Here is a 12,730-nt window from a genome sequence, read left to right as displayed (position 1 = left end):
TATGAATACAATAGACTTGAAATTACATTGATAATAAGATAATAATATCCTATTAAAACATCAATAGAAACAAGTACCTTAATCAATCAGGTCTATATAACTATATATGAAAAGAAAACAAAAATAATCGTCAAAAAAGAAAAAAAAATTGAAAATAAGTGAAAGAAAATGTATGTTGATAAAAAAAAAACACTAAACTAAACTAACATGGGCAATAGTAACAGTTTATAAGTATGTGATAGTGTCAGAAAAAAACTCCAGAACTCCATACCTGAACAAGAATAAGCAGAAAGAAGGTCTAGAAAAGGTCAGATTAATTCATATGAAAATGCCGAATAAACGGTCCCCAAGTTTCCTCAAATTTGACTGATGAGTCAAAAATAGTGCTTCTAATTGTTTCCAAACTTAAATATGAAATAGTTTGAGAAAACCACTGAGACGTGGTAGGAGGATTTACTTCTTTCCAGTTTTGTAATATAGACCTTCTGGCCATTAATGTTACAAAAGCAATCATTCGTTTGATTGAAGGGGAAAGCTGAATATCATCCTCGTTTGGTATACCAAAAATTGCAGTAATAAAATGAGGTTGTAAATCAATATTCCAAATTGAAGAAATGGTAACAAATATGTCCTTCCAATAGTTATGTAAAGTGGGACATGACCAAAACATGTGGGTCAATGAAGCCACATCTAGATGACACCTGTCACATTGAGGGTTAATATAAGAGTAAAATCGAGCAAGCTTATCTTTAGACATATAAGCTCTAAGTACAATTTTAAATTGTATTAAAGCATGTTTAGCACATATAGAAGAGGAATTAACCATTTGTAAAATTTTTTCCCATTTATCTGTTGAAATATTATATCGAAGTTCTTTTTTCCCATTCTTGTTTAATTCTATCTGCTATTTCTGGTTGTATCTTCATAATCATATTATAAATAAAAGCTACTAATCCCTTCTGACAAGGGTTTAAGGTAAAAATCAAATCTGAAAAATCCACTGAAGTTGAAATAGGAAAAGATGGTAAAACTTTATGTAAGAAATTTCTGATTTGTAAATATCTGAAAAAATTAGATTTAGGTAATTTAAATTTGTTGGAAAGTTGGTCAAAGGACATCAAAGTATCTTCAAAAAAAAGATCACGAAAACATTTTATACCTTTCCTTTTCCATATGTTAAAAGCTTGATCTGTCCAGGAAGGTTTGAAAAAAAAATTAAGTAAGATAGGGCTATCAAGAACAAAGTTTTTCAGAGTAAAAAACTTACGAAATTGAAACCAAATTCGTAATGTATGTTTGATAACAGGATTAGATATTTGTTTATTAAATTTAACTAAATCAGCAGGAAGACAAGAACCAAGAACAGAGAATAGAGAATATCCCTTTACCTCATTACATTCCAAATTTACCCACTGTGGGCACAATGGTGAATCCAAATCTAATTTCCAGTACATTAAGTTACGAATATTATTTGCCCAATAATAAAATCTAAAGTTAGGTAAAGCTAAACCACCATCTTTTTTAGATTTTTGTAATTGCCTTTTACTTAACCTAGGGTTTTTATTTTGCCACACAAATGAGGAAATTTTTGAATCAATGTTCTCAAAAAAAGATTTAGGAATAAAAATTGGTAAGGCTTGAAATAAGTATAAAAATTTCGGTAAAATCATCATTTTAATAGCATTAATCCGACCAATTAATGATAAAAATAAAGGAGACCATCTTGTAGTAAGTTGTTGAATTTGATGAAGCATAGGTAAAAAATTCAGTCCAAATAAATCTTTATATTTCTTGGTAATTTTTATACCTAAATAGGTAAAGTTATCAGTAACAACTTTAAATGGTATCCTGTCATTCAATAAAGTTTTAAGGGAAATAATTCACTCTTATCTAAGTTTAGTTTATAACCAGAAAAACTACCAAATTGAGCCAACAAGGATAAAATAGCGGGAATAGAGCTGTCAGGGTCAGAAATATATAACAGCAAGTCATCAGCTTAAAGTGATAATTTGTATAACTTCTCATTACGGGTAATACCAAAAATATTAGGAGATTCACGAATAGCAATGGCTAAAGGTTCTAATGCGATATTAAATAATAAAGGACTTAAGGGACAGCCTTGTCTCGTACCACGAGATAATTGAAAAAAAGAGGATCTATAATTATTTGTAAGAACAGAAGCAACAGGTTTATAATATATTAATTTAATCCATGATATGAAGTTGGGATTAAAATTAAAATTTTTCAATGTATTAAATAAGTATGTCCATTCAACTCTATCAAAAGCTTTTTCAGCATCTAATGAGATAACACATTCTGAGATTGTGGGTGGTGAAGTATAAATTATATTAATCAATTTTCTAACATTAAAAAAGGAATACCGATTCCTCATAAAACCAGTTTGATCTTCTGAAATAATCTGTGATAGTACTTTTTCTAATCTAATAGCTAAAATTTTTGTAAGAATCTTAGAATCTACATTTAATAATGATATAGGGCGATAAGATGCACATAAAGTAGGATCTTTATCTTTTTTAAGAATTAGAGAGATATTAGCTTCATAAAAAGATTGAGGTAATCTCTTCTTAGCAAACGCATCATTAAAAATTTCACATAACCAAGGGGAGAGCAAAGAAGAAAAAGTTTTTAAAAATTCTACAATATAACCATCAGGACCTTTCCCTGAATTCATTGATGAGATAGCCTCTCCTATTTCAACCATAGAGATAGGAGCATCTAACAAGCTATGGTCTTCATCTATCAGTTTAGGAATATTCAGATTGTTAAAAAAATTATCCATCATGGACAGGTCACCATCAAATTCTGATTGATATAAAGATTTATAAAAATCTTTAAAAGTATTATTGATTTCTTTATGATCAGTAGTTAAATTACCGTCTTGTTTACGAATTTTAATAATTTGTCGCTTAGTCGAAATAGCTTTTAATTGATTAGCTAACAGTTTACCAGTTCGATCACTGTGAATATAGAATTGAGCCCTGGTCCTAATTAATTGATTTTCAATTGAAGAAGATGATAGTAAACTATGTTCCATTTGAAGCTCAACTCTCTTCTTATAAAGTTCTTTGGTAGGAGTCACGGAATAAATCTTATCAATTTCCTTAATTTTATCCACTAATAAAGCAATATCTAAATATCTTTGTTTTCTTTTACCAACGGAATATGAGATAATTTGTCCATGGATAAAAGCCTTAAAAGAGTCCCAAAGTATTCCTCTGTCGATTTCTTCAGTGTAGTTTGTTGAGAAAAACAAGTCAATTTGCTGTTTTATGTAGGTGATAAATTCTGGGTCTTGAAGCAAAGTAGCGTTAAGCCTCCAAGATCTAATATTATTGGAAAAGTCCGAAATCTTAATAGATAACTTCAAAGGTGCATGATCCGAAATAGTAATAGAATCATATTTACAATCAATAACATCCGTTAATAACCGATGATCAATAAGAAAATAGTCAATTCTAGAATAGCTATGATATACATGTGAAAAGAATGAAAATTCTTTATCTTTAGGGTTCAAAAACCGCCATATTTCTGTGATTCCCGAATCAACCATAAAAGAATTAATAAGTAGGGCTGATCTATTCGGAAGAGTACGGATAGGTTTAGATCTATCCATCGAAGGATTCAAACAACAATTAAAATCTCCCCCCATTATCAACATATATTCATTTAGATTAGGAAGGGAAGTAAATAAACGTTTAAAAAATTCAGGGCAGTCAAAGTTTGGAGCATAAATATTAACTAGAACAACTTTTCGATTAAAAAGTGAGCCAGTTATCAACAAGAATCTGCCCTGAGGATCAGAAGTAATTTCATGATGTGTAAACGATATTGAGGGGTCTATAAAAATAGACACACCCCTGATTTTGGCGGTGCAATTCGAGTGAAATTGTTGACCCTTTCAGAACCTAAAAAAACGCTGATTATCCTCCCTCCTAATATGGGTCTCCTGTGCAAAGATAATATTAGCGTTCAATCTATGGAATACTTTAAATATTTTTTTACGTTTAATCTGATGATTTAAACCATTAGTATTCCAAGAGATAAAGTTAATAGATTTATCCATCATGCTAATATTAGTTGTGTGTATCATAAAAGGTTAAAAAGACACATAACCCATAATTCAGGAAGAAGGAAAATTGATTCAGGAGCAACCGGAGAACATGACACCTCAACAATATTAATAATTTAAAGTCGGCCCATAAACTAAAAGCAAAAAAATAAAGAGCAAAAGCGTGAAAAAAGATCCCTAGCCCCTACCCCCACCCTTCGAAAGAAAGCCAAGTGGCAGGCGCATAATCTAATACTAACATTAACCCCATTTCAAGATGGCAGCTCTATAAAAAGATTGAAAGAAAACTATATAACACCCAGATTAAGATATAGGGTTGCAAAAAGAAAATATATATCAAACAGAATGAAAAAACCAATATAATAAAACAAACAATCATTAATAAAAAAAGTATAAACATTAAAATTTGAAAGTGTAATATACCTTTAAAAAAATTTCATGTTCAAATACAAGAAAGATGATGTTTCAGAAGCAAAGACTTATGGGAAGAAGAAACGCCATTTTGAAAAAGCCATATTACTAAATACAAATGTAAGTTCAGCAATCTATTAAAAGAAATTTAATAAAAAAAGTTATCAAAATAGGATTAAAAAAGGGATGTAATAAACAGTACAATATATATTAAAAAAAAGACCAAAAATCCAAAACATTCGTCCCATTTCGAAGTACAGGCAAACAAATAAATGCTTACAGAAAACAGAATCTTACGGGAAAAAGAAACGGCATCTTGAAAAAAAAGTAAATCATTATTGCAAAATATAAACATATATGTCCAAAACAGAAAAAAGAAAAAAAATATTATAAAAATTAAAAAGAACATCTATAAACAATGATGATAGTAAAATAAACCAGACCCGTAGATTAGGATAAGAAGTTATAACCCAGCTTCATAGGTTTGAAAACCTGTCAAATGTTGGAAGGTCTAGATAGAGTGGAAGAGGAGAGTATGTTTCCTGTAGTGGGGCGGTCTTGCCTCAGAATAGGACATTGCTTTAGAACAAGTTATGAGGAGGATTTTCTTTAGCCAGTGGCTGTCGAGTCTGTGGAATTAATTGCCACGGCTGTGGAGGTCAAGTCAATGGCTATGTTTAAAGCAGAGGTCGATGGGCTCTAAATTAGTAAGGGAATCAAAGGTTATGGGGAGAAGGCAGAGTCTGGGTTTGGGGGGTATAATAAGTCAGCCACAATGGAATGACGAAGCAGATTTGATGGGCCGACTGTCTAATTTTGCTCCGATGTCTTATGGTCTCTTAACAAATTTAATTCCCTCGCCATAGTTTCCGTATCTTTCACTGGCCACTGTCTGAAACAGTACTGTATTACTTTTTATTATTTTTTTTATTAGCCCAAATTGTATTACCATCTAAAGTGCATGTACTTAAGCTGTGCTCCCTGGGAAGCTGAAGATCAAGTCCTTGCAACCTGTATTGTATTGTTAATGGTCTTCAAATTTTATTAACGAAACCCATAATGGCTCTGCTGTCCTGATTTCCCTTGGAGATTGAAATTGGTTTATTATTGTCTCATGTACTGAGGTGCAGTGAAAAGATTATCTTGCACACTGTTCTTAAAAAAAAATGACAGTATGTTACAGTATGTTGAGGTAGTGCAGGGTAAAACAGTAACAGAATGCAGAATAAAGTGCAATAGCTACAGTGGCAGTGCAGTGTCAGGAACGATAAAGGTACAGTATCATACTGAGTTAGATTGTGAAGTCGGGTGTCCATCTTATTGTACTAGGAAACCAGTCAATAGTCTTGAGACAACAAGGAAGAAGCTGTCCTTCAGCCTGATGGTCTGTGCTTGCAGTCTTTTCTGGCTTTGATGGGAGAGGGAAGAAGATGGAATGTTTGGAATAGCTGTGGTTTTTGATTATGCTGGCTGCTTTACTGAGGCAAGCAGCAAGAAATTTAAACAGAATCCACAGAGGGGATTGTGGTTTGCATGTTGTGCTGGACTATGTTCACTTTCTTAGTTAGCAGCAGCACAGTTACCATATCAAGCCGTGCTGCATCAAGACAGGTGCTTTCTATGGTGCATCAATTAAAAATTGCAACGGTCAATAGGGTCATGTCAACTTTATTTCGCCTCCAAGGAATTAGACGTATTGGCAGGCTTTCTTGACCATGACATCTGCGTGGTTGAACTAGGGCCGACAATTGATGATCACTGCTAGAAGCTTGAAACTCTGCTTTCATGTTTAATTAAGTCAGCAAAAATTCTGAAATAAACCTGAGCACCTTCCCAAAATTGTATCTTAAAATGACAACCTTCACTGAGCAAGATGTGCTTTCCCAAATTAATTAGCTAAGAATTGTTGGGCAGTAAACACTGAGACCAAACATTTCAGCGGTTTTCAGGATGAGATTCCTGAACTGTTGAGTAATTAATCAATTTATCTGCAGCAAGTCTGGGTTTAAAAAATAGAACAACAAAATTTGGAATCTATGCAAGCCATGTACTGTACATAAACTAAATAAGGTGGTAGGATTGTATGCATGCTTCTGATGCAGGTTTTCATCCCAAAAAGTAAGCTATTCCTTTTCCATACAGGTGCTGTTTTTCAATGAGTTCTCCAGCAGATTTGATCATTGCATGGTCCAAAGATCATGGTGGGGAAAACAGTAACAGTTCAAGGGCACTGACACCAGTACTGGGGAAAGAAGGAGCTGCTCCTTAAATCATGAATCTCACTGGGATTATAAAAACGTTAATTGAGCTGCAGTTACAGCTTCCATCAAAGTAATTAGTGGGAAGGTTTTGATGAAGTGAGTTTAGAAAATTAAAAAGAAAAGGTAAGCTTTTGACAGATGGCAGGTAGCAAAATGATTATTGATATGCAGACTGTTATCAGGAAGGGACAGTGTATGAAAATTTAAAAAAACATGTCAAGAGAAAATCTTTCACAAAAAAAGACAATGTTGAAGACTTTTTGTTCATTCGTTAAATTAAGCCTGTCTCTTTGTGACCTCATGGACTCCTGCACACCAAGGCTTCTTGTTGGAAACTGCCTCTCTAAGATTCCCCAAATTCAGACACATTGGCTGATTAACATTATCTATCCATCATAGCCTCTATTGTCCACTCCTTCTTTGACCTTCTGATTTACCTAACATGAGAGTCTTCTCCAAGGAATCCTGTCTTCTCATGATGTGGCCAAAATATTTGAGCTTTAGTCTCATAATGAAGCCTCCTTGTGAGCAGTCTGGCTGTATTTTTTCAAGTATTGACTTGTTGGATCTACTTGCTGTCCAATGAACTCTTAACACTTTCCTCCAGCATCCAAGTTCAAAGGTGTCGATTCTTTTGTACTCAGCATTGTTTTGTTCTCACAGCCATACATAACAACTTGAAATACTACAGACTTGAAAACACCTTAGTAATTGCGTCAAGGTAAAAGATCTAATGGCACAAATGAACAAATGGGTACCATCTAACTGCTATTGAAGAGATGTGGTTGCAAAGTAATGAAGTTTGGTATTTAACTGGGATGTTACGAGGAATTGAGAACGCTGGTTGTGTGGGGAGTTTAGATATGCCCACTGTTTTCCCTGGGGCAAAGAAGGCTGAGGGGTAACTTGTGTAATTATAAAAGAGAGGGTGGATAGTGACCATGTTTCCCCCCAACATTGAAGTATAAAATATAACAAATATAACAAGAGGGATGTGTTATAAAGGGGATCTAGAGGGTAAGTATTGTTTTATACGAAATGATTGATTGAAGCCAGTGGAGTCAGATACATTCACTACATGTAAGAGACATTTGGACACGCACATAAATAGGCAAGGTATAGAAAGGAATGGGCTTTGTGTGGACAAATGGTGCGATTGTGTATGGGCAAAAGAGTCAGCAAAGAAGGGCTGATGGATTTCTGAACTGTACAGTTCAATGAATTCGTCTTCAATGTTATTTTAATTTTGATGATGGGAACATAATGGAAAAAGAGGATAGCCTTGATATTAGGCAGTGGAAAGAGATAAACTCATAGCTCTGAAAGTCAATACAAATATCAGTCTGGATTGAGTTAAGAAACAGCAAGGAACAGAAATATTTGTGGTACCCATATTGTGATGGCACTATATGGCGCATACAAATCATACAGTCATAGATTTATACAGCATGGAATTAAGTGTCTCATCCCTGCTCAACCATGCTCTAAACTTGAAAATGCTGCAGTCATACCAATTTTCCAAATCATTAATGCATATACGAACAGTTGCAGGCCTAGTACTGACCCCAGCTTACCACTGGCTGCCAACCAGAGCAACAGCCATTCATCCCAACTTAAAACATAGAACATACAAAACCTACAGCACAATGCAGGCCCTTCGGTCCACAAAGCTGTGCCTAACATGTCCTTACCTTAGAAATTACCTAGGGTTACCCTGTATTTTTCTAAGCTTCATGTACCTATCCAGGACTATCCACCCTATCGTATCCGCCTCCACCACCACTGTCACCAGCAGCCCATTCCACGCACTCACCACTCTCTGCATAAAAATACTTAACTCTGACATCTCCTCTGTACCTACTTCTAAGCACCTTAAAACTGTACCCTCTCGTGCTAGCCATTTCAGCCCTGGGAAAAAGCCTCTGACTATCCACACAATCAATGCCCCTGGAGCACAGTACTCCAAGTGGGGTCTGACCAGGGTCCTATATAGCTGCAACATTACCTCTCTGCTCCTAAACTCAGTCCCACAGTTGATGAAGGCCAATGCACTGTATGCCTTCTTAACCACAGAGCCAACCTGCGCAGCAGCTTTGAGTGTCCTATGGACTTGGACCCAAAGATCCCTCTTACCATTAATACTATATTCTGCCATCATATTTGACCTACCAAAATGAATCACTTCACACTTATCTGGGTTGAACGCCATCTGTCACTTCTCAGCCCAGTTTTCCAACCTATCAATGTCCCACTGTAACCTCTGACAGCCCTCCACACCATCCACAACACTCCCAACCTTTGTGTCATAAGCAAATTGACTAATCCAGCCCTCCACTTCCTCATCCAGGTCGTTTATAAAAATCACAAAGAGTAGGGGTGCTAGAACAGATCCCTGAGGCACACCACTGGTCTCTGACCTCCATGAAGAATATGAGTCGCCTACAGCCACTCTTTGCTTTCTGTGGGCAAGCCAGTTCTGGATCCACGAAGCAATGTCCCCTTGGATCCCATGCCTCCTTACTTTCTCAATAAACCTTGCATGGGGTACCTTGTCAAATGCCTTGCTGAAATTCATATACACTACAACTGCTCTACCTTCATCAATGTGTTTAGTCACATCCTCAAAAAATTCAATCAGCCTCGAAAGGCATGACCTGCCTTTGACAAAGCCATGCTGACTATTCCTGATCATATTATACCTCTCCAAATGTTCATAAATCCTGCCTCTCAGGATCTTCTCCTTCAACTTACCAACCACTGAAGTAAGACTATAATTTCCTGGGCTATCTCTACTCCCTTTCTTGAATAAGGAAACCACATCCACAACCCTCCAATCCTCCAGAACCTCTTCCGTCCCCATTGACAATGCAAAGATCATTACCAGAGGCTCAGCTCAAGTTGGTTCTCAAATTCCCTATCCATGCCAATAAATTAGCCCAAACTCCATGCATTCTTATGGTTAAGTCTTTTATGCAGCACCTTATCAAATGCTTTCTGGAAATTCAACCTCCACCTGTTCCCCTCTATCAACTATGCTTGTTATATTCTCAAAACAACCCCAGAAAGTTTGTCAAACAGGAACTCTCATTTCTGAATCCATGCTGCACCTGTCTTATGGAACCAGTTCAATCCAGATGCCCTACTGTTTATTTCTTAAAAGATTCAAGCATTTTCCCGACTGTAGATGGTAAGTTAATTGGCATATAGTTGCCTTCAGCCAATATCCTTTCTTAAACTATTGTGTGGTATTGACTTTCTTCCAATCCACAGGGACTTGCCCTGAGTCCTGTAATTATTCTACAACTTATGCCATCTATTTCAGTTCCCTGGGATACATTCCATCAGGACTGGGGGACTTGTCCTTTTAGGCTCTCTTGTTTGCTCAAAGCTACCTTGTTAGTGATAATGATCGTATTGAGGTCCTTGCGTCCCTTGCTTCCATAATATAACTCTTTGGTATCTAAAACATGTCTTCCATTGTGAAGATCAACACAAAGCAAGACTCCCCTGACCAACTTGATTTGCCCAATTTATGTGCAATTTAAAATGGCCCATGATAATTGCCACCCATTCTTAAATGCACCAACTGTGCCTTGGTTTTTTGGAGGACCATGTTCTCTAATAGCTATTTTAGTTACAGGCTCATTGTATCAATCATATTAATCTATATTCAGGTGGTTAGCATTATTTGGATTTTTTTTTGTTCGGAGGTGAAGGCGAAAACAGATTTGAAAAAAATTCAAAGACCTGCTGTTGGCTGAATGCAATTGTCGCTGCCAATAATAAAGTGAAATAAAATAATCGGACCCAGAACACTTCCAACTCAAAACATACATTATTTTACTTGTGCACAAGGAGAAAAGCATGACCCCTGTCGCCACACTGTTCTGAAGCCTGGACAGAATATTGCTAATTTTTATACAGAATTTGCTTATCAGCTACGGATATTAACCATCTGGTAAACTGTGTATGTTTGAATTTCTTACTTGCAAGATTAATTGCCATTCACAATGGAGGTATTAAAAGTCAATTAAAGCTACAAGCTGATTAAGGAATCTACTTTAAAGTTATTAAAACAATTGTCCCTTAGTTGTTGGGTGTGTTTAAGAATCTTCCATTGTTCTTACCATGTCTTTCTTTGGTACCCTCTTAATATATAAAGGGAATCTATGTTCAAGGAAGACCTTTCTAGAAATGTTCTTTCTTTGGAGGCCCCACTCGTCTAGGTTGATTACACTCTACTGCGGTCATCCTTTCCAATCTTGTCTGTAGTAAGTAGGAGGTGCACCTAACAGTCTCACTTCAAAGGCCTGGAATGACTGCTGAAGCTATCCTTGCCTGTGGACTCTGTCTTTAACCCTTACCTTACTGCAACTTCCATGCAACCTGCCCTGGAAGCAATATTCTGCTGCATGTTACTGATCTGCAGGTGTGAACACATGTAGTCTAATAGGTGGTGTCATCTAATTAGGGATGGTATAGTCATCTGGGTCACAGAGCTAGTATCTCACAGCTTCAGTGACCCAGTTCCAGTTCTTATCATGGTGCTTTCGATGTTGAATTGACATAAACTCAATGGCTGCTTTAGGTCCACCTGTACACCTCGTTAATACAAATATCTAAACAGCCAATCGTGGCAGCAATGCATTGCATAAGAGCAATCAGACATGGTCAAGAAGCTCAGTTATTTCTCACACCAAACATCAGAATGAGGAAGTAATGTGATCTAAGTGCCTTTGGTTGTGGAATGATAGTTGGTGCCAGATGGGGTGATTTGAGTATCTCAGAAACAGCTGATCTCGAGGGATTTTCACACACAACAATCTCTAGAGTTAAGAGAGTGGTGTGAAAAACAAACAAAAAAGATCCAGTGTGCAAGAGTTCTATGAACGAAAACACCTTGTTAATGAGAGATGTCAGAGAAGAATGGCCAGTCTGGTTCGAGCTGACAGGAAGGTGACAGTAACTCACATAACCACGTGTAATAACAGTGGTGTGCAGAAGAGCATGTCTGAACACACATCTCGATCCTTGACATGGAATTGCTACAAAAGCAGAAGACAATGAACGTACACTCACAAGTCATTTTTAGGTGCCTCATTATGAGCATACTGAGTATATGTCCATTGTTTTTAAGATAATTTACAGAATTATCTGCATAACCTGAGGTCTGGTTCTTAGGTTGAGACTTGAAATTGGAGAAAGGCCAATTTTGATGATATAAGAAAGGATCTAGCAAGTGTGGATTTAGACATAGGATTTACCCTTCTGGTAGAGGTGGGCTTTTTAAGTGGAAGGCCTTCGAAGTGAAAATTTTAGAATAGTGTTTGTATATTCCTGTTTTTTTTATTATATATAGAGAGAGAGAGAGAGAGAGTGAGCGAGATAGAGATATAGAAATCAAAAGGATTGCAAGTGACAAAATTCATCCTCTTGATGATCAAAGTGGTCATCTACGCATTTGAGTTGAACCAGGTGGAGGCAACCTTAATTGGATTTTTTGGATCCGTATTCCATAGGGAGACAGACAGAGTCCAAATGTAGCAAACCGTAGCAAATGTATCTAAGAAGTCCTTAATCACAGGTGAGGTGCTGGGGGATTGGAGAATAGTTGATGTTGTTCTGTTTTAAGAAGGGTTGTAAGAATAAGCCTGGAAATTATAGGCTGGTGAGCCTACCATCAATTTTGGGTAAGTTATTGGAAGCTGTTCTGAAGGACCATATATAAGTATTTACATAGACAAGAGCTGATATAGGGATGGTGAACATGGCTTTGTGTAGGGTAGATCATGTTCAACCAACCTTTTTTGAGGAAATTACCAGGAAAGGCAGTGAATGGCATGTATGTGGCCTTTAGCAAGGCCTTCGAAAAGGTCCAGCTTGGAAGAATACTCTATTAGTTGGGTGCTGTAATTGGCCCCAGTGGTGGGTGAGTAGGGGAATTTGGTCAATATGCAGAAAGGTAAAA

General features: G+C 36.3%; 1 protein-coding gene across 4 annotated transcripts in view; it reads left to right on the top strand.

The window, feature by feature from the left end:
• golga4 (golgin A4) overlaps window positions 1-12,730 on the top strand; it is a 192,904-nt gene that overhangs the window by 135,403 nt on the left and 44,771 nt on the right. The window lies entirely within an intron of this gene.

This window comes from Hypanus sabinus, chromosome 1 (genome assembly GCF_030144855.1).
Source record: "Hypanus sabinus isolate sHypSab1 chromosome 1, sHypSab1.hap1, whole genome shotgun sequence".
NCBI classification, from domain to species: domain Eukaryota; kingdom Metazoa; phylum Chordata; class Chondrichthyes; order Myliobatiformes; family Dasyatidae; genus Hypanus; species Hypanus sabinus.
Note: the sequence above shows the minus strand (reverse complement) of the source record. Positions and strands in the feature narration are given on the sequence as shown.